This window comes from Rhinolophus hipposideros, assembly GCF_964194185.1.
Source record: "Rhinolophus hipposideros genome assembly, chromosome: 15".
Lineage (NCBI taxonomy): Eukaryota > Metazoa > Chordata > Mammalia > Chiroptera > Rhinolophidae > Rhinolophus > Rhinolophus hipposideros.
In genome coordinates, this window is record NC_138061.1 from 1,141,072 (window position 1) to 1,162,305 (window position 21,234).

Genomic DNA, 21,234 nt, shown 5'->3' on the forward strand with positions numbered 1-21,234 from the left:
GTGTCTAGGACAATTCTCTGCATTCCCGAGGCCCCTCTGCACACGACAGCGGGAGCGAGGGGGCAGAGCTGGGCTCCACGCGGGACGGGTGGTGCCTGTGGTCCGGCCTTCTTTGGAGGCGGGGGTGTCGTGTAGTCAGACTGAAGGAACAGGCTGTGTCGTGCCGGTTCCTCTCACAGGTTTGGGTGTGGGGGCCACAGAGTCCAGGGGCACAATGCAAGGCTCTGTTAGCCTTTGGGGAATCTCCTCACTACCCTCGGGGGCACCCAGAGTGTCGGGGACTGGCCTCATGTCTCTTGCAGCACAAGAAGGAAAAGACACACTTCAGAGCTGCCAGAGAAGGATGGGTCCCCAGCCCCCACAGACTTGCAGAAAGCCTGGGCCGGGACTCCATTTATACGCTGACTCCCTATGTCCCTCCAACTCGGGAGCCATGAGGACACTCATGTCCCTGGACGTCAGGACAACACAGACACTGTGTCCGCTGTCCTTGGAACATTTGGGCGTCCCCTTTCCCTAGTGTGCAGATGTCTGAGTAAACGGCACAGGCCCCTGGGGCAGGATGGGGGTCCTTACCGTGGAGACTGCCCAGGTATCGCAGGGCCCATCTCCTGGGCAAAGGGTTGTGGCTTGTTTGGGGCCAGCTGTTTGGTTGGCCATTTGGGTGCCCCGCAGGACAGCCCCGAGGCACAGCCATGCCAGAGCTCCCGGGAGGTGGACGTGTTGCTAGCCCTGCCCCCAGCCTCCCTTCCACAGAAGTCGGTCCCTGGCAGCCCCACGTCCGCTTGTGCTGTGATGGCTTCCTGCATGAACACCAGGCAGGGGTGCTCTCAGGTGGGCTCCCAGCGCCAAGGACCCAGGTACCTGTGATTTCTCAAGGATGTGCTTCCGGGAACCAGGAAGGGGGCAGACAGCATGTACCTCTGGTGGCACCAGATGCAGCCCCTTTCTGTGGGCCGCTCGCAGCGCACCTGCCTGCTCAGAGGCTCTCCCGCCTCCGGCACAGAAGCCGCCAGCAGCCCCGCCTGCCTGGTAAGGAGTCCCACACCGTGGGCCGCTGGCTGTGAGGGCGGAGGGAAGGCAGAAGCTTCCCGCTGTCTGACTGGGGGCTGCTTACTGAGCGGTGGGAAAGGCTGCACTCCTGCAGAGCCTGAGACGGCTGCGTGGGCACTGGCATGGGAAGCGAGGTTCCTCCACCCAGGGAATCAGGAAAATAAGTGATTAAAGAGCCCCTGCTCCCTACACAGGGGCAACAGAGCTGTGCCCGTACGTGCCAGTCTCTCCTGGGAAGTCAACAGCCCGCCTCCAACGACCATGCTCTCGGGCTCTCTGCAGAACTCGGGGTGCCGAGTGGCATAGGCTGGGGCTCACACCCAGATTCATGTTGGCTACACCCGAGATCTCTGAGCACTGAAACGTTTCGGGGACGACACTCAGTTCATGCACTTTTTAAAGATGAGTTAATTGGCTCCAGTTTTGCAGTTTCCCAAAGCCTCCCAGCGGAGGCGTCCGGAATCGGGGAGCACGGCGCTGCCTGAAGTACAGCCTCAAGTCAGAGAACTTCTGAACGAGCTCACAGTCATTTACGCCAAAGCACACTCATGACTCATCAAGCTTGACCTTGAATTCTATTTTTATTTCTGAAGGGACCGAAAAAAATCATCTGTGGTAAAATGACTGCCTGCAGGCTGAAACCTACCAAGCCTTCTACCCAGGTTTTCTCAGATCTAATGAAGTTTATAGAATGGTTCACATGATCTGAAAAGGACCCCTGTATAAAGCACGGTTCTGAGCTGGCACGGAGAAAAGGGCGCCCACAGAGCGCCGGCGGGCGGGCGGTGGGGGGCAGGGCGAGTGTGGCTGGAGGGGGCAGCAGGGCCGAGCTGAGACAGGACGGACATGAAGGAAGTTTGACTAACCTGCCCGGAGAGGACAGGGTGCGGTGCTGAGCGGCCCCCCAAGTGCCCTCATTTCATGTGTCACCATTTTAAGTCACAGATCATTGGACAGGAGGCTGTCCCAGTGTGATTCCTGTCATCGCGCGTAGTTCAGTTTATTCCAACGGATGTCTAAGAACAGCAATTTTGATGGGAAAGGGACAGGCAGGCGAGGTCACAGGATGTCCAACTGCAGAGGGAACCTGTCACCAGCGACAGCATTTGTGATGTCTCGGGGGACAGTTTCTTCTCAAGGCATTTGAGTCCCGGCAGCTTCACAGGCTGAGGCTTCGCAAGACTTCACCTGAGCTCGGGCTGAAGAGGCCCCGCTGCTGACGTCGCTGACGGCCCTCCCTCGTCCTCGGTGACACGGACGTGCCCTGTGCTCCTGGGGTTCAGTGTAGGTGGTGTCCCGGCTGTGCCACTTCACTTTGTGGGAACAATGGCAGACTTTTCTGATCACTGGAGGACAACTTCAGTCTGCAGGGACATTCGGTAACCCAGGAAGGCTGTGGGGTGGGTTTCAAGTCCTTCCCGAAGAACTTCATAAAAGCCGAGGGTGGGTCAGGCCTCCTGGGTCCGCAGCGCAGGCGGCTCTGGCTGTCGGGCCATGTGGCAGACATTTGCCGTGACTCGTGACTGCTGGGTCCTGCCGGACTGGGGGTTTCCTGCCTCAGGTATTAGAAAGTCATGACCAGATGTTTGGAGACTTCCAGGCTGGTCCCAACACCTTTAGCACTTGCATTTTGTTTTGCCAATATTTTCTCACTTTATTATTTTCTCCTTCATGAAATTATTTTTAAAAATCTGTGCCCTTGACTTTCAGGAAAAATAAAGCATAATCCTTTGAAATAATGTACATGCATTTCATTTGTCTGATTACTTGCTCAACTTACGTATAAAATTCATCAACATAACATTAGCATAATTATATGTACGCATCTCCCCATCTCCTCTTCATTAATAGACTCCGGGTTGACCTCACTTGTTTCCCCCGCTCCTTGCGGAGGGTACGTCCTTCTAAGTTTTGTCATAACACAGGTGTCTCCTACAGAGAAGGTGGCTGCACACAGAAAGGGCAGTCGCCGCCGGGGTGCCCGAGATTCAGCCTGCAGTGCCCACAGCGCTTTTCCCACCAGGTATCTCAGGTGGGGTCCTCAGGAGCAGACCCTCCGATGGGGCCGTGATCCTAGGACTCCCCAGCTGGGAGGCAGTTAGTCATCTCCCCCCTTTGGAGTCGCCCCACTGGGGGTGAAGGAGCTGGGGGAGTCATCCACACGTCACGTCCTTCTTTGTTGGACGGCCGCTCCCAGGATGTGACTCCCCGTATCAGTTACACTCATGGGATTCTAACCTGTTGATGTGATTGAGTGATGACATGGTCAGTGCCATTGAGAGAAGTGTTACTGTTACTCACGGCTGCCTAGAGAGGAGAGAATGGCCTCCCACGGGGCCACCAGGTTTGGCCAGAAGGCAGCAGCAGCAGGAGCAAGGGGAAAGGCTAGGACACAGCTTTTCCTGGGGTTTCCTCGGGGGTGGGGCTGGGACAACTTAGGGCTGGCAGTTTGAATGCGGTCAGCAGGTTCTCCGCCCCGGGACAGGGCTCTACTCGTCTGGCACCTGGGTGACTTAGGGGAAGGGACTCTTGGCTGGTGTGGGAGTCATGTAAAGTGGGTGATGGCTGTGGACCTGGGATTGGTTGCTTAGCACAGGAAGGCATGTTCACAGGACAGTGTTTCTTACCTTAGGGAGGGGTGGGCTCTCCCCAGACGTGGAGGGTGGAGGAGACTGGGTGGGGGGGGCCCAGCGTCTGCTCCAAGTTCCCGACACAGACAACCGCTCCCCCTTCTCCTCTGCTGGAGTTTGGGGAGACGGGGTTCCCAGTGTCAGACCTTCCTGCTCACATAGTCAGGGGCAGAGGACACAGGTCAAGTTCGAGGCGGCATAAGGCTGCTGCATCCCACCCTGTCCTCGGGAAGGACACGCTGAGGCTTGGGATTCTCCCAAGGGAGGGAAGCGTTTGGAATGAGACGTCCCCTCCCCCGTGTCACTGAAGACAGCGTGACTGAAACGCAGTTCCAAGGTGGAGATGAGACGCTTGTTGCTGTCCAGAACTCTGAGTGTGTGCTCTGAGTGAGCGTTTTGGGGACACAGTGACTTTGGGGGACATTGTCACAAATGCGAGTTTCACAGGCAGACTATTTCCCTTGAGACCCACGCGGTCACAGAGGGCCTCACAGGAATCCCGCTGAGTGACCCTGAAGACTAATGTCAGGAAGTAGCGTGGGTTACACCTGCCACCCGAACACGGGCTCACCTGTAACTGCTCTCGCGCTGCCCTCTGACCGCGTCTGGGCTGTGCGAACAGCCCCTGGTGCCTGTGAGGGAAGTGGGGCCAGGGGAGGAATCGCCTGCTGTGGTTCCTTGAAGCAGGGATCAGTGTGCCGGCGGCTGCGTTCTTCCTTTCTCTTTGAGCCCAGCCGCATGGGTTTCCAGACCCCAGCGCAGCTGAAGAGCCCAGTTCACCTGCCTTGTGGCTGCCGGCTGACCCCACAGAGACCTCCCATCTCCAAGCTTGTGCTCAGCGGCGCCATCACCTGGGGGCCAGGGTTCAGCTGTCCACACCTGGGGGCGGGGCCTCGGCTGTCCATACCTGGGGGCGGGGCCTCGGCTGTCCACACCTGGGGGCGGGGCCTCGGTTGTCCACATCTGGGGACGGGGTCTCGGCTGTCCACACCTGTGGGCGGGGCCTCGGCTGTCCACACCTGGGGGCGGGGCCTCGGCTGTCCACACCTGGGGGCGGGGCCTCGGCTGTCCACACCTGGGGGCGGGGCCTCGGCTGTCCACACCTGTGGGCGGGGCCTCGGCTATCCACACCTGGGGGCGGGGCCTCGGCTGTCCACACCTGGGGGCGGGGCCTCGGCTGTCCACACCTGTGGGCGGGGCCTCGGCTATCCACACCTGGGGGCGGGGCCTCGGCTGTCCAGACCTGGGGGCGGGGCCTCGGCTGTCCACACCTGGGGGCGGGGCCTCGGCTGTCCACACCTGGGGCGGGGCCTCGGCTGTCCACACCTGCACATTTGCGCGAAGGGAGCGCCAGGTCCTCCAGGCGTCCAGGCAGGGGAGGGTGTTTACAACAGACGTGATCACGGATGTAAAGAGGTGAGAGCAGGCGCACGGCTGCTAACGGTGTCCAGGACTGAAGGCCCAAGGTGTGACCACCAGATGAGATGGCAGTCTGAGGCACTGCCCAGTGGGCTCGCGTCAGGAGCCCCCGTCACGCCCAGTGCAGAGCTTCCCAACCTGTACTCTGCACACCTGGGGACCTTGCTAAGGTGCCAGCTCTGACTCGCTGGGTCTGGGGGGAGCTTGAGATCTTGCGTCCCTAATGGTGACCACCCGTTCCCACGGAGATGCTGACCCATGGGCCCCATCGGGGGTAGCTGTCCAGTGAGGGAGCTGCTACCTGTGCCGTGTACACTTAAATACATTAAATGAAATTAAAACTTGCTTCCTTGGTGCCCTGACGAGCAGCTGGACAGACCGGGAGCATGTGCGTCACTGAAAACATCCCTTGGAGGACCCTGTGCCGACCGCAGGGCTTCAGCGAGAAGTGGCTGAGACGCTCCCCCAGAGTTGCTCTGCCAACTGCAGGACCGTCGTCGTGTAATTCAGTCAGCATGGCGAGTCTGGATGTAGCTTGATTAAGAATCAGATCATGGACATACAGGAGAAAATTAAAACAGCTGTTAATTGAATCTGAGTCCATATCCCCGAGAACTGATTGTAATGGGGAATCCTGACTGATCTCATTCCCACGTTTTGCACAGGAGCAGATTGAATGCCACGTAACAGCCATTGGAAGATGGTGCCCTTTGCTGGTCAATGCCCGTTAGAACCTGCGCTTCAGGCTGGCATCCGTGGGGCTATTTGCTGCCCATCCACGTCCAGCACGGCCGCACGTATGTCCTCGCTCGATGGGTCCCTTCTCTGTGTCCCCCGTGCCAGCCCCGGCTCCAGGCCCAGCCTCCGACTGGCTGCAAAACGCTGGCTGTCACATTGTCTCCAGCTTCTCTCTTCTCAAATCCATCCTCCCTGCAGCTGCTCAGAGACCATTATAGTTTCCATCAAACTAACTATCCTTAGAAATGTACATTATGGCCAATGTGATAAGGCAGGGGACAGAAAAATGAGTCCTACTGAACAGGAGAAAACCAACATACGTATTTTTGCAGGCAATATGATTGAACGCCTAGAAAAACTTATGAGGAATTCGAGACAATCTATTAAAGCCACACACACATGTTCAGCAAGCTGGCGCTGCCGTAGTGAATAACAAGCATTTCCCTATAACAGCACCAGCCAGTGAGCAAATACGACGGGGCAGGGACGCCATGGCAGTGAGGCCTCCAGGCTCTGCAGACCGCGCCCGACCCGGGCTTCCCCACCTCTGCTGGCACAGCACACCTGCCGTCAAACCCTCGTCTCGGGTCCCCATCTGGTGACCCGAACTGAGATGGCGCCTTCTGGAACCCCTTCAGCTTCCACCGCTCCCAACAGGACAGGCCAGCAGGGTGACCTGGGCCCATCCTTGTGTGACCCTCACCTGTGTCACAGGAGAGCCGTTAGATCGTCAAGGTTAAGGCAGTGGCAGGTCTCACAGCGATGAGCTGGTGGGCCTGGACCGGAAACAGCGCCCTGTGACGCTGACAGTGAACAGTGACGTCAATCGTCACAGCCCCTCAGAGCTAGGCCACTTAGAGACCTAGTTCCATCGCCCTCTTACTGACGGGACACAGGCGCAGGGAAGGACAGGGAGCGGAGGCTGGGGCCTGTGGGGCCTGGTTCCTGACACCTCCCTGGACTCCTGGGTGTTTCTGGGCGTGTGACGACAGCAGATCCGTGCGCTGGAAAGTCAGAGGCCACCTCCAGGGACAGGTGTGTCCCCTCTGCTCCTGCCAAGTCTCAGCACTCAGGTCGGTGATGGGACACGCCCCCCAGGGGAAACGTCACTTCTCAGTGAAGGGAGGTCTGGGGTCCAGCATGCAGGGGGCGCGGCCCCTCTCCCACATTGTAACTTAGAAAAGTGAAATAGATGCGTGCGCTGGCTGTGGGAACACGCGTGGCCGCTGTCGTCAGGGCCCCTGTCCATGAAGACGGCAGATGTGTGCTGGCTGCAGCCTCATTAGGTCCTGGGGACCGATAAACCCCCACATTTACATCCTGGAGGAACGCCTCACAGCGTTGACTTTGGAGGAAGACGCTGAGTGCAGACCTCCACATGGCAGCGGCTACTGCACTGGCCAGTGCCCGCCGCGGGCTGCCCGGTGCCCGGCTGGCACTTGTGCGGCTGCTGCAGGAGTAGGGGCCGTGCTCCCAGTCCCTCTGCTCCTTCAAGCTCTCGGTGCTGTGCACGGGCCTGGCCTGCTGCGAGTTAGCGAGGCAGCAGGGTCCACGGCGTCCTTTCCTCAGTGCGCTGGGAGCGAGGGGACACACGCACAGACACTGCAGTACGGCCCAGGTCGGCCGCAGGGGCACCTTCACGCTCTGCCCGTGGAGGGCGCTGGCAGCTGCCCTTGAGTCACAGTGTTAGTTAAAGGATTCTTGAAAGTTGGTCATTGCATTTCAGTGACTTAATATCTTTGTTTGGCAGCAGAGTTCTGCAGACCAGGGCTGGTTGAGAGACAGAGCCCAGGTGGAACTGAACCGATTTCAGTCAAGACTGGGCACTTGTCATGGGGGCAGGGGATGGTGGGCGTGGGGCAGGGCGGGAACCTCACACAGATTTCAGGGTACCTGTGCCTACAAATGCCCCAAGAAGTGCTGGAGCCCGTTTGCTGCACTGGAGGCAGTCTCAACAGGCACAAGAACCCACCGGGCAAATCCGACTCAGTGGGGTAAGCCCCCTGCACAGCAGCCCATAAGCTGTGGACGTGGCCAAACCCCACAGCCAGTCAGCCTGAGGGTTAGTCCCACCCACTGATGTCCCAATAGCAACCAAGGCTCAACTGTAACAGAAGGGCACACACAACTCACACAAGGGACACACCTGGAGCACCCAAAGCAGCTGACCAAGGACACTGTGCCAGGGCCCCACAGGGCACTTACTACATACGGCCACTCGGCCAAGACTGGGAGACATAGCAGGTCTACCTAATACATGGAAACAAACAGAGAGGCAGCAAAAATGAGAGAACAAAGAAATACATCCCAAATGAAAAAAAAGGGGAAAACTCCAGAGGCAAGCCACCCACCAGATACCGATTCAAACCACTAGTTATAAGGACGCTCAAGGAACTTAGTGAGAACTTCAACAGAGAGACAGCGAGCATAGAAAAGGACATAGGAACCATAAAGAAGAACCAGTCAGAAGTGAAGCATACAGTAACTGAAATGAAGAGTCACAGGAATCACCACTAGAAGGAATCACCAGAAGGAATCACCAGCAGACTAGATGAAGGACCAAATCAGTGATTTGCGAGAAAAGGCAGCAGAAAACACCCAGATGTCTTTGCAGGAGCAGGAGAAGGCCACTTCTCGCCTTCCCAGGGTGGGCTCCACCCACCCCCACAGCACATCAGGGGGCCGCCTCCTGCCTCTGAGCTGCCTGACAGGTGGGCGGGCCATGCTGGGAGCCTTCCCCCCACCAACCAGGCAGAGTCCAGGTCACCTGACCACTAGCTTTTCAAATAAGGTATTCCTTCTAAGTATTTTAGAGCAAGGTGAGAGAGAAGGAGCAATGGAAAGACCCCAAAGGGAGACGCAATTCCACCTCTCGTTCAGCCACTAGGCTCAGCCCCGAGCAGCAGTGACAGACCCCCCAGCGAAGCCCACCGGGGAGGCCCACACCCTTCGCCAGCTGCCTGCAAATCCCCTCCTTACAGAAGCACAGGCAGGCCCGGGTCCTCTGCACTGCAGGCTGCTCCTCTTTAAGAGGTCCTGCAAGTGGGTCCCTACATCTATAAATATTCCAGGCCTTACTCACTGCTTGACATTTCAAAATGGACCCAAAAGCAATTATTTCACAGTAAATTCAGGCGGTAGGAAGGTGTCAGGAGGGCCTGGCTGCTTGCCCGCTGTCGCCAGCTTGGCGGTAGGCCTGGGAGCAGGGGTGCGGGCGCCCGAATGAGCTGGGTCCCAGTTGACCAGGCAGGACGGCCACCAGCCAGGTGTGGGCTGCCTGTTCAGGGTTTGGGGACAGCAAAAATGAAAATGGGCCTGCCATCCCACGAGCGTGGGCGTTTGTAGACGCACATGTATGTCAGCTCACGTGTTCTCCATCACAGTGAGGATTTCTGATTAAAAAGACCGCAGTTATCACAGGTGCTTCAAAAACTTTCACCTGAACAGTGCTTTACATACTCTTTTCTTTTTCTCTTGAAGGCGAAGAAGACGGTGCCTGTAAATACCCCCTTGGCGAACGTGTGGCAATGACGTCAGGGGCCGCAGGGCCCTGAGTTGTTCCTGTGACAAGCTCCTGGGGAAGCTGGTGGACCTCGAACCTCAGCACTGCAGCGTGGGCCATACCACACGGGCTGGGCCCACGGCTGGGACGCACAGACTAGGACATACCGGCCAGGACAGCTGCGATGGGAACGGGAGAGCGATAAGTGCTACTTTGAAAATGATCCTGAAAATATTTAAATATTGAAACACACCCCTTTTTAAAAACACTGCTGCTATTTGAAACAATGTGTGCTGTGGATACTTTTGGAAACGGTGTCTCTGGGACAACTGTAGACGGGTGACAGTGTATGTAACATGCCCACAGTCCAGGAGGTGAGAAGACTACCGACAACCACAAAATGTGAAAACTACATGGTTTAAAGCCGGCAGGCAAGAGGTGGCTTGTATGCTTGATATTCAATCAAACGTTGCATTCTTGGAAGACCTGCATGTGCCACTTGTGGGGCTAATTGGGTGGTGCTCTGCTGCAGTGTGAAGCCAACCTCCACCTGTGTTGTTCTGGGGCCTCTAGGGAGGGGCTCCGGTGCAGGCCCAGGTCACCCACTGCCTGTGACCAGCCGGGGACGACCTGGTAGGAGCTACAAAGTGATCCGCAGTTGGCCGCTGCCTGTGCCGGACCTGGAGGTGTGTGGGAGAGGCCACGCTGTGCACTGAGGACGGCTGCCACCAGAACCAGGCCTGGGGTAGCTCTGCAAAAAGCCAGGACACTGGCCTGCTGCCACCTACTTTGGGTTGCTGGCTCCAGTAAGGTTCAGCCACTGGTGAAGCCTCCTGCAGTAGGAGTTGGGTGTGGTAGGCGGGTCGCAGTGAGTCAGCAGGCCAATCAGGTTCAGGCCTGGCCGCAAGCATAGGGGGCCGGCTCAGCACAGGAAAGGTGGCGCCCACCTGCCGGCTGCCTGGGGGGAGGACCTCTGACAGGGAGGTGCCGACTGTCCTCCAGGCCTCCCTTTGAAGCCTCACACCTCAGTCTGCCCCCCAACGTCCCCAGAATCACCGTCCCGCTGCTGGAGCCCAAGGTGAGTGCCTGCGAGCGAGTGTGCGGGCCCCTTAAGAGGACGCCTGGGTTTCCCACCGCCTTCTGCCCCCCCAGATGGTTGGAACCCCCCTGGTTTCACAGCACATGTTGTGAGGGTCCTTCTTCCCCGGCACCAGTGCTCCGGGCCGGGGAGGTCACTGTAGGGCTGGGGTCCCTCGCTCCTCCAGGGGGGACCGCCGCGGCCAAGGTTTCCCACCTGTTTCTAATCCATCACACGCAGGTGTGGGGCCTGTTCTGCGTCTCCGCTCCCCCTACCAGTCTCGACGTGGCTTCTTCACTTCCTTAGTTGTACAACTTCTGTTCAGCCAGACTTCAGATGCTTCTCCAGGTTGATTGTTCTGTAATTTAGTTGTAATTCTCATGTGTTCACGAACGAAGCGAGCACAGCGTGTGTCTGCTCTCCAGCCTGGACCCTGGATCGCTGTCCAGGTTTCTGCCTCTGTGCCAGCTCTTGTGTGTCCAGTCGTCCACGGGTACCACCTACGGTGCCTCCGTGTGTTGGCTGTAGTGAATAATGTGCAGTGAACATGCGGGCGCAGCGATCTTTGGAGTTAGGGTTTTCTTTTCTTCAGATAAATACCCAGAAGAGGGATTGCTGGGTCATGTAGTAATTATATTCTGGATTTCCTGAGGACCCTCCATCCTGTTTTCCACAGCGGCCGCACCAGTCTGCGTTCCCACCCACAGTGTGTGAGGGGGGCTCCTTTTCTCCACAGCCTCTCCCACACCTGTTATTCCTTGTCTTGTTGCTGACAGCCGTTCTGACAGGTGTGAGGCAGTGTCTCATTGTGGGTTTGGTTTGTATTTCCCTAATAACTATGGATGTTGAGGATCTTTTCATGTATCTGCTGGCCGTCTGTATGTCTTCCTTAGAAAAAAATGTCTGTTCACATCCTCTGCTCATTTTTTAATCAGGTTCTTTTGTGTTGTTGAGTTGTTGGAATTCTTTATGTATTTTAGATATTAACCCCTTATTGGAAGTATCATTTGCAAATATCTTCCCCCATTTGGTTGGCTGCCTCTTTGTTTCGTTATGGTTTCCGTTGCTGTGCGGAGCTGTGTAGTGTGACGGGGTCCACCCAGTGCGCCGTCTGCTTCCCAGCGTCGCCCCAGCACATGGGCGCCGAGTAGACACAGCTTGTGGAGAGGACGGGGTATTGATAAGCTGCCGCGTGGTAGTCAGGACACACTCGTCACACCCCTATTACGGGAATGTGTCATGTTTTTCTCCCTCTGGCAACAGAAATTACAGTATCATTTTGATAAAATAATCAAGGGCAAAACATAATATGAGTTTCAGGTACACTCTAAAGAAAATTACATATTCAAAAAAAGGAAGTAGCTTTTCATAAGAACAGCTGCCATTGGGGAAAAGCAGCGTCCTTAGGAGACTGAAAAGTAACTGAGCAGCAAATTATGCCTCCAGATGGTGTACACATTTAGTGCGTTCAGCGCCCTGGAAGTGGTCCCGTAAAAACGGAGGCATTTGCAGGAGGAAACACCAAGAGCTGCCGACACACAGTTGTTACCCCGTAAAGGTGGACATGGTGACAGTGACAGCAGGCAGGCTTTTCTGTGCTGACAAATGTTTGCAACGGGGCACAAAGCGTCTTGTCTGTGGTGGGCTCTGCCGTCCACTACTCATGGGCAGGTCTCTCTATCTTTAAACTACGCTTTTTTTTCCAGTCACATAAGCTGATTCCAGGGAAATGCCACTCTGATTGTCACTAGAAATTGTGGGGTCTGTGTCCAGCCTCAGCTCCTTCTGGTCCTGGACACAGATGACTCAGGGTCCTACAAACCCACCTTCCTGGGGGAGGGGGCCTTCAGGCCCAATATACGGGCCACTTGATGAGCCCCAGGTTCCCCTACTGCTTCCTCAGTTAGGTGACTGTCTCAATTTCCTCACCTGTGACATGGGGATAATGATGGGGCCCCACACCTGGAGTTGTCTCAAAGATTTCGTGTCAGGAAGGACACAGAGCTCTCGGGACAGTGCCTGGTGAGCTCAGAGAGCCCTCACTACCCTGCCGCCCCCCGCCCCACTGTGATAGAGTGAAAGCCTGTGTGGCCAGCATAGCTCTGCCTTGAGACCCCCGCCTGGAGCTCCAGGCACCCCTGCTCCCTCCCCAGGGAGGTGTGTGGTGACCGTCCTCTCAGCCCCTAAGGCCCGTCTGGGAGGGATGGTTCAGTCCTGCTGCTGGGGTGTTGGTGGCTGTGGGCGCCCAGCCAGACCGAGTCTGCACACCGTCAGCTGGAGGAGGCCGGCCTGTCTCTGGGGGGGCTGCATCCACCGACTGGCCAGTGGGGTGCCGAGGTCTGGTCTACTCGCCCCGGTTCTGGATGATCTGAACGAGCTCCAGACCCCACGAAGGAACCACCGAGACCGTTGCTGGTGTGGCGACTTCCCGTCTGCCCACTCTGTCCCTTCTGTCCTGCGCGGGAGTCCATCAGACAGTTTCCAGTTCACGTCCACCAGAAGCAGCATCAGCTTCTGGGCCTGACTGACCAGTCCCTGCGTGTCTGTCCCTGGGGAGCTGACCTCCCCCTGGGGCTCTGTTCGTGGTCTGTGTGTCCCTTCATGCTTCAGTGGCACAGGGGCCACGTCCAGGCAGAGGGGGACTGCGCCGTGGGCTGGGCAGCCAGAGCACAGTCCTTCCTGGAAGGTGGTGACCAGGATTGCTCTCACCTCGTTCACTTCTGAGCCATCGATTGCAGCTGTGAAATAAGTTGATGTCCCCTCCTGTCCTCTCCGTCTGTGGGCTGAGTTCTGTGGGGAGACTGCCTCTTCCCTGCTGTCCCCATTCCAGACCCCTCTGCTGGCCGGTCCTTGTGGAGTCTGGTCACCACAAAGCTGCCTTCACAGAGGCTTTTCACAGTCAGTTGTCAAGAAACAACAAAAGCAAAGAAATGAGAGCCCATGTAATGATCGGGAAACAGCCAAGAGCTGCGGGCCTCGTTCTGAAAGCTGGAATTCAAATTTGACTCAGTTTACATGACACTGCGTTAGAGACCATAACTAAGTGTCTGTAAAGGAAGAGGGGTGGCCATGAGGGTGCTTGCACCCCGAAAGTGAGCTGCGCTCATTGGAGAGCCTGACAAGGAGCGTTTTATCTGCTCCTTACAGGAAACCGCCCATTAACAGAGGGGCATTTACTGTCACTTCCTGGGGAATAAAGACCTTGAAGATGTTTGATACTGAAAATTATGTTTATGTTGTCTGTGCAAACGTGATGAGACCCACAGAGAACCTGTCTTCTGCCCGTTTGCAAACTCAGAGCCTGGCCTGTCGCTTGGAGACGGCCCCATCTCCAGGTGTGGCTCCCCTGACGAGGGCACAGGCCACGGCCTGGCTGGCTGCCCCGTTTGGGGAGTGGGCCCCAGTCTGCCCTTCCCTTCCTGTCATTGTTGGGGTCCCAGCCCCCGGGACTCAGAGCAGGAGGCTGGGCGGCCCACCACACTGCCAGCTGGCACTCGGCTCAGCTTTGTCTCATTTGGGAACCGCCCAGCAAATGCAACTACAGGGATCGGAAGGAGGTTCTGATGAAGCCGCTGGAGGAAGGACGGCCTGGTGGCTTCACTTTCTTCTGCAGATTTGCTGATGGAGGGGATCTGGGGGAGAGGGAGGGGCCTTGGGTGCCGCCTTTTGGTCTCCTTGAAGCCCTAAGTGATCAATGCAAAGTCTGTGAACAAGGGAAGGAGGGCAAGCTGGCTATTGTTGAGGGAGCCACACCTGGGGCAGGCAGCCTGCGTTCTCTGACGCCCCAGGGCCTTGGTCAGCCCCCAAGGCGGCAAAGCCATCGGTCTGGGCACAGACACCGGGGACACCGGGCAGACACACCCGCGTCATTCATTCATGCATTCATTCATTCATTCATTCATTCGAGTATTGGCTGAGCTTCTGTTGTGAGCACCTCTCTGCCAAGGGCCATGTCTGTACAGATGGTGTGCACAGTTTTCTGAACGAGAGGGTCTCAGACTGTCCCCTGGCAGTGGACACGAAACCAGGAAACAGACGCCATGTGCCAGGGCTGTGACGGAGGAATGGGGGTCCTGCAAGCACAACAAGGAGGTGCACTGGGGCGTCCCCGAGGCAGACTGGGGGCTACAGAGTGCTCTGCCTCCTTTGATGTGCGTCTGTGTACCCCCCCACCCCCCAGGACCTGGTCTTTCTTGGTGGTCAGCCGCTCAAGGCCCCCTCCCCACACACAGGTCGGAGGTGCTATGTAATGGCCCCGACCAGAGCAGGAGTTCCTGGGGGCTTTGTGAATCTGACAGAGGGTGCAGAGATGGGGGTGGTGTCGCTGAGGGTCTCGGGAAGGTGGTTGGACCAGGAGCCACTTGGCATCTGGGGAGCAGCAAAGCCGAAAGTAAGGCCCTGACGCAGCCCACAGCCGACCCGAGGAGGGAGCTGGCAGTGTGGCTGTGGGGTGACCTGTCCTGAAACCCCACTTCCCAGCTGTGCCTCCATTTCCCCACCTGTAAACTGGACATCACAGTGCCTCCCGCACAAGGTGAGGATGAAATTGTTTCCATGCAGCAGCTCGTCCAGAGCAGCCACTGTTCATTCAACGCGTTGTCCTCACTGCTGCTCCTGGAGGCAGGGGCTGGTCCAGGCTCCATGCCCAAGCGTCTGTGTGTGTGAGTGTGTGTGTGTGTGTGTGTGTGAGTGTCGGGAAGGGGGGGGGCTGGCGGCTGCAGTCCTGCTGGTCAGTCTGGCTTTCAGGCTCCTTCTGCAGCAGAACTCACGCAGACGGGGTTCTGGGCGAAGAGATGGCCGCCCTTGAAAACGCCACTGGCTCCTGACCTGGTCGCCTTTAGGAGGGGAGGCAGGGTCCCCAAAGACCCTCAGGGCCCAGCTGAAAAGGAGCCACCTGTGCCCATCTCCTCATTTCTCACTCTCTTTGGGGGACACTATGGTGATTTATGGACCTTTTCCTTGAATGAATCCTTGCAGAAGACAATATTTAAATAACAATCCTAAATTTGCAATGCCAACCAATCAAGCTAATTGAGGGCAATCAGGAAGCCCTTTATTAACCATAAAGAGGAATGGGTAAGTTCTCAGAGGAAAGTAATGAAAGAGTAACACGCTAGTGGACAAAACTCACGTGACTACAGACATCAGCAGGGACTTGCTTGGAAGTGGAATATTTACTGCGGTCAGGCGGATTCGTTCCCGTGTCAGTGAGGAAAAGCACTGCGAAGTGCACAGTAGCCAGCCGTGCCCCCAGCACACGTGAGAAAACAGACGTGGAGGGAAGGGGCTCTCTGTGCTGTGGCCGTTGTCTGTGGGATCGGCAACCCGCTCAGGGCCACCCAAGGGGCCTGGCCGTGACCTTGGGGGCCCATCCATTTAGTCAGTATTCCAGGTCTTAACAAATGGCACGTGGGAAATTAAAGCCCCCTCTGACTTCTCGTATAAATGACTGATAATTCATGTTTACATAGAAATTTCAAGTATTTTCAGTGTTTCTTACATCATAATATCAGTGGCAATTATTTGGGATCTGGACTCCTTGAAATATAGTAGAGATTATTACATTGATTTATGGTTTACCAATACCTAACGTATTACTATTCTGAATACAAATATCAACAAGTATATGCAAATCCTATTTCATGATGGGGAGGAAAAAGGGCCCAAAAGGCACTCAGTAATGGACCAAATGCAGTGCCTACAGCTCAGTGATAAGCCGGGAGCAAAGGTTCCCTCACACACAGCCGGGGACGGACGTCAGGAGTCAGGCGAGGGATCCTTTGGCCAGAAGAGTCTGCGGGGAACACGGGCCAGACCGCGGCAGGTCCAGGTAGTCCACTCAGCAGAGGGCACCCAGCCCGACGACGTCCTCCCCGCCTCTCGCTTGCTGGACGGCGGTCTTGCAGGTAGTGCGGCCCTGGTTCTAGCGCGTGATGGAGGCTGCAGCGTGGGCGCGTCTCTCTGCTCATCCCCCCTCTCGCCTCTCTTTCTGTCTGATTTGTAATGGGCGTTAAAGGCAGGAAAGCAGGACCTGAACAGGAGGAAGGGTTCGGACTCCAGCAGCTTCTTACTGTCCAGTGTGAGAGCTCGCGAAGGTGCGTGAGGACCCTGAGAGTCGGGACCGCGGTGCAGCCTGAGCCGAGCCCTCATCCTGTTAGAAGCAGGGGACTTGAGACGCCCCGTGGGCCTTCTGAAAATATGAATACGTACACATACACAACACACGCACGTGTATGTGCATATGTGTGTCGTATGTGGGTAAATATATTTCCATGTGTGTAGATACCGTCCACTAATGCATATAAACTTACAAAAGCAAAACAGAAGCTACAGAAGTGAAATTCACAGCCACACACATTCAAATACACCACCTGAATGAACCCTAAGCCAGGTTTCTAAGCTTCACAGCATCTTCAAAACAAACTAAACCAAACTACAGCCTGCGGTTCGTGGAGGTGAAGCCTGAAGCGTGTCTAGGCTGGCGGTCTGCTGCCCACCGGGGTGGTCAGGTGACCAGTCCCATCGGTCGGCCTGAAGGTACAGTTAGAGGGGATCCCTACGCCTTGGTGTCTTTGCTCTTGGTTCTAATGCCAGGAATGCTGAGGTCGCAGGGAGGGGCCTGGAGGGGAAAGGCTTTTACTGAGAGCGTGGGGAGTGGGATGTGGGTACTCGGGTGCAGGTGTGTGGGCGGCCGCCTTGTCCGCTGTTTCCATAGTAATTACGATGTAGACATAGTGATACCATGTCACGGAAATTCTCACTACCTGGTAAAACACATGAGTTAAAGCAGTTTAAAGAAACAGCTGTTAAACTTCTCCTGTGGGCAGCGCTGCAGAGAGTGGCTTGGGGGGCCGTCCTTTCAGAACTGGGTGCATTAAACAGGTGCTGGAGGCCTGACCTCTGGGTCTCCACCCTCCAAGACTAGGTTCTCATCTGCTAATGCCCAAACTATGCAAGATGCTTTTATGACGGAGCCACCCGCCAATAAAGCTGGGGGCACAGTTCATTATTTTGGTGCCTACAAAATACCCACTGGATCGGAGAGAAAAACCACCTAAACTAGTGTCCAGTACAGTAGGGGTGCGCCGGTAAGAATAAAGGCAGACTGTCCGATTTGTAGAATTACAGACAAGTTCTCATCAGTTTGTAGGAAACTGGTTCCTCACCACCCTTACTCTCTGTGCCTCAGCAAAGGCCTGCAGAGACAGCCACGGGTCACGCTGCCACACCATTCTTAGCATTGGATCCGAATGTCCCCGGGGCTGCTGAGGGCACGGTCTGCTCCGGATTTCTGGTAAAACAAAGAATTCAGTTTCTTCCATTAGGACTGCGGCTCCTGATTCTGTCTGCGAAGGTTGGAGCGCTGCCATAATTTATAAGCGGGGAGAAGAGGTGCATGTTATTGATTTCACGAGCCTGCCGAATCTGAGCTCATGCATAATGAATGTCCTTTGATTTTCTCCCCCAACAAACTTGCCAGTGGAGTTATTGTGACTGTAACTAAATATAGCATAAAACACACATCTCATGAAGACGCAGAGACAATGGTGGGCCTGAGGACAGAAGTCCGGTCCTGGCTCTGTTACAGGGGCGAGCAAAGGAGTTGGTTCTCATCACCGCCGGGGCGGCGCCCTTCACCTTCTGAAACCCCCACCATGTGTGTGCAGCTTCTGGAGCTCGGGAGTCCCCTCCCAGTGGTGGTCTTTTTACTGGTCACCTTGCCACGGCAGGTGGGCCTGCATCTGGACACCTGAGCCGCGCGTGTGGACCTGTGTGCGGCCCATCTCACAGGTGAGTCAGGGATGCAGTCAGCTCTGTGGCTGCATCCAACTTCAGGATTATACAAAAGACATGCATTTTTTCAGTTTCTTTTATCTTGCAAAACATTAGTGCATCTTCTATGTAGCATGTGCTCCCCCCCGAAAATAAAATGCAGTTCCCCAAATAAACCTCACTGGTCCTAGTGACCCCGTGTGCAGGAGGCAGCAGACAGAGGTAGCCATCCCTCTCTGTTTCCTAATGCGAGCATTTGGTCACCGAGACGCATTTTGTTTCAGGTCAGGAAGGAAAGAGGCAGGAACGGTGGTGGGAGCAACCCCACGCGGATGGTTGTGGGATTCGGCTAACTTCAGGGCTCGTGGGTCCCTCTCCTGAGCTGAGTTCTTTGGCTTTCAACTGGAGGTCATAACCGACACTCAGGACGGCGGGTGAGTGGGTAGTCGGATGACTGCCCCAACCTCGGTCCCCTTGGAGCAATTCCAGTCTCCACAGAAGTCACAATCTCTATTGCCCTTGATTGCCACAGGAATCCTGGGAGTTAGGGGAGCTTTTCCTCCTGGGAGGGGGAGGCAGAGAATGACTGACCATCGCACAAGGTCAGCGTGTGTGCTCTGGGCAGACCCCAGACGTCTGGGCACTGGGGCGGGGGAGGCCAGGACCGAGAATGCCACTTCCTGCCTTGTTACCACGAGCTCGTCAGAACCCGGCGGCCTTGAGGCCACCGTGCTGTCTGCATGCCATCCGCGAGGAAGTCCCGCAGGCCCGAACGCACCTTGTACGAGGATGTTGGGCGAGGATGTTGATCAGCTTCCTAAGTATTACTAGCAACCCGAGGGCCATTTCAATGGATTCTTATGTATCAGTGATACCAGACACTTTGTAGCCACTGAGACAGCCGGTGCAGATACATTGTCACAGTCAAGGGAAGGGCGTTTCCCCAGGTGCTCAGAGCAGCCAGCAGCCATGGTTGATTGGATTGCAGTCTCTGCTTCTTTGCTTTCTGCCATGTGGCCTTGCAGTGCCCTTGAGTGAGTGATCTCACGTCCCACCTGTGATCCTGGGCTTGGCCAGTGGAGTGGGAGCTTATATGACACCCGCAGAGGCCTTGAACAGCTGGCGTGGCCTGACTCTGTGCTCTGGTGATCTGCCGCCGGCCAGCAACCCCCTTAGTCAGGGGCTAGAGCAGAGACCACGCAGCTGCCCAGCCAGGCCCGGCCCGGTCACAGGACAGGGTACCTGCCGAGCCGGGAGCATGAGAGTAAAGCCTGGATGATTGGAGATTGTTCTAAGCTCATTACTGTAGCAATAGCTGGCTAACACAAAGAATTGCAAAGCTCTTTCCATCGTACGACCCGCTATTTATAAGGAGAGCCGCTGTTTATGGATAGGATCGATTCTCTCTCTATTTATAGTTGAATGTAATTCTGAAATGGTAAACAACTAATGTTTCTCTTTTGGGGGTAGGATTGAGAAGTATTTCTACTTGCTTTTTATGCTTCCTTATGTTTACAAACATGTAATTTGCACACACATTCTTTTTAGGGAGCGCATTCTTTGGTGGCCAGTCATTGACTTTCTTTTAGCTACACAAATTTCTCTGCATTCATAATATTAAAATGTAAAACCTCCATCAGGGCTGAACTTTCTGGAATAGTCTATACATAAGGTAATGACCCCGTCTGATTTATAGTCTCATAACATCGCATATGGAAATGTTCAGTAAATGTTCACTGAACTGTATCAAAGGGTATTCTTATACCAGGGGTGCCAAAAAATGTATACAAATGGACACTTTGGTCAACGTTGCCCAAGCAGTAGTTCTCCATGATCAGAAGTGTCTGGATGCTGATGGTAACCAGTCTGAGCACCTCTTGTAATTGCAGAAGTCAAACGGGACTTGTATTCGTCTTTTGTTATCAGTATATATTGAGTATTACAATTTTATTACAATTTTCCCTTTTTAAAATGAGTATACATTTTTTTTGGCACCCTCTGTATATTGCCACCTAGCCTCTTCTCCCCAAATATAATTTTAAAAATTACCCAGTTGATAGATTTTTATGTAAAATTCACTAGTCAGCCCTTTACAATTCCAATATGCTCAGTGAGCAAACATTGATCGGTTCCCTAAAATGCAAAGTATGATGTGTCTTCTGCCGGGCGGAGATAATGCTCCCTTCTTGTTTCTTCTCGTTGATGTTGGTCTAAAGATGGGCGAGCACGTTCCTGGTCACTTGTCCTACAGGAGTAGGACGGGGGCCTGATGCAGTGCCCACGTGTCCAGGCGTGTGGGCTGGCGGACCTGGGCCTGTGATGAGCCACAGAGCGTTTTCAGCAGGGCTCTCCATGCTGGTCCACACGGCAGGGCTGCTTGTGCTCTCTTGGCTGTCATGCAGCAAGCGTGGTGCTTGTTAATGATAGCCGGTGTTGTTATTACACTGCCTATGCCTGTTTTCTGCGCCAATTCATGCGTTGGTTTGTATGATTTCGGAGAGCATATTTTTCCTCCATGGGGACAGCATTTCTAGAAATTTACAGTTCTAGTCTATTGGGGGTAGTAAGCCTTTGTGGCCTGTGTACATAGGTATCGATCTTCTGAGGAATCTATGAAAACATGCAGACTCCTCTCCAGAGCTGGCAGCAGACTCTGATGACCTCAGCAGCCCGGGCGGGCGTGGCTGCGTCCCAGGGGAGCCAGCTCCTCAGCTCCTGGCAGCAGCTCTGGGCGCCGTCCAGAGGGCTCCCGCTGGCCAGCCAGGAAGCTTTCCACTCGGGGTCCTGGTAGCTTTCCTGGAAAACAGACATTTCGGCCCACTGATTTGCCCTGAGTGGATCCCGTGCAGTTGTGTGGGGCCAAGGAGCATGTCCGGCTTTGAGGAAATCAGTGTCCGTTTGCTGAGGCTTCATGCAGAGACCAGCCTCGTGTCTGCCTGCCGTGCCTGGGAGTCGCCAAGACGCTGACAGGTGACAGAAGACAGGGTTTCTAGAAATGGGTGTAGTAAGCATTGCTCTGTTGTTTGATTAGCCAAATCTTA

General features: G+C 55.4%; 1 protein-coding gene across 2 annotated transcripts in view; it reads left to right on the forward strand.

Annotated features, from left to right (window-relative positions):
* Window positions 1–21,234, forward strand: part of TCERG1L (transcription elongation regulator 1 like) — a 411,473-nt gene that overhangs the window by 93,640 nt on the left and 296,599 nt on the right. For both annotated transcript variants that reach the window (XM_081074119.1, XM_081074120.1), the window contains one exon: window positions 9,321–10,420. The gene's annotated coding sequence lies outside the window, so the exon portion shown is untranslated. The remainder of the gene's footprint in view (window positions 1–9,320; window positions 10,421–21,234) is intronic.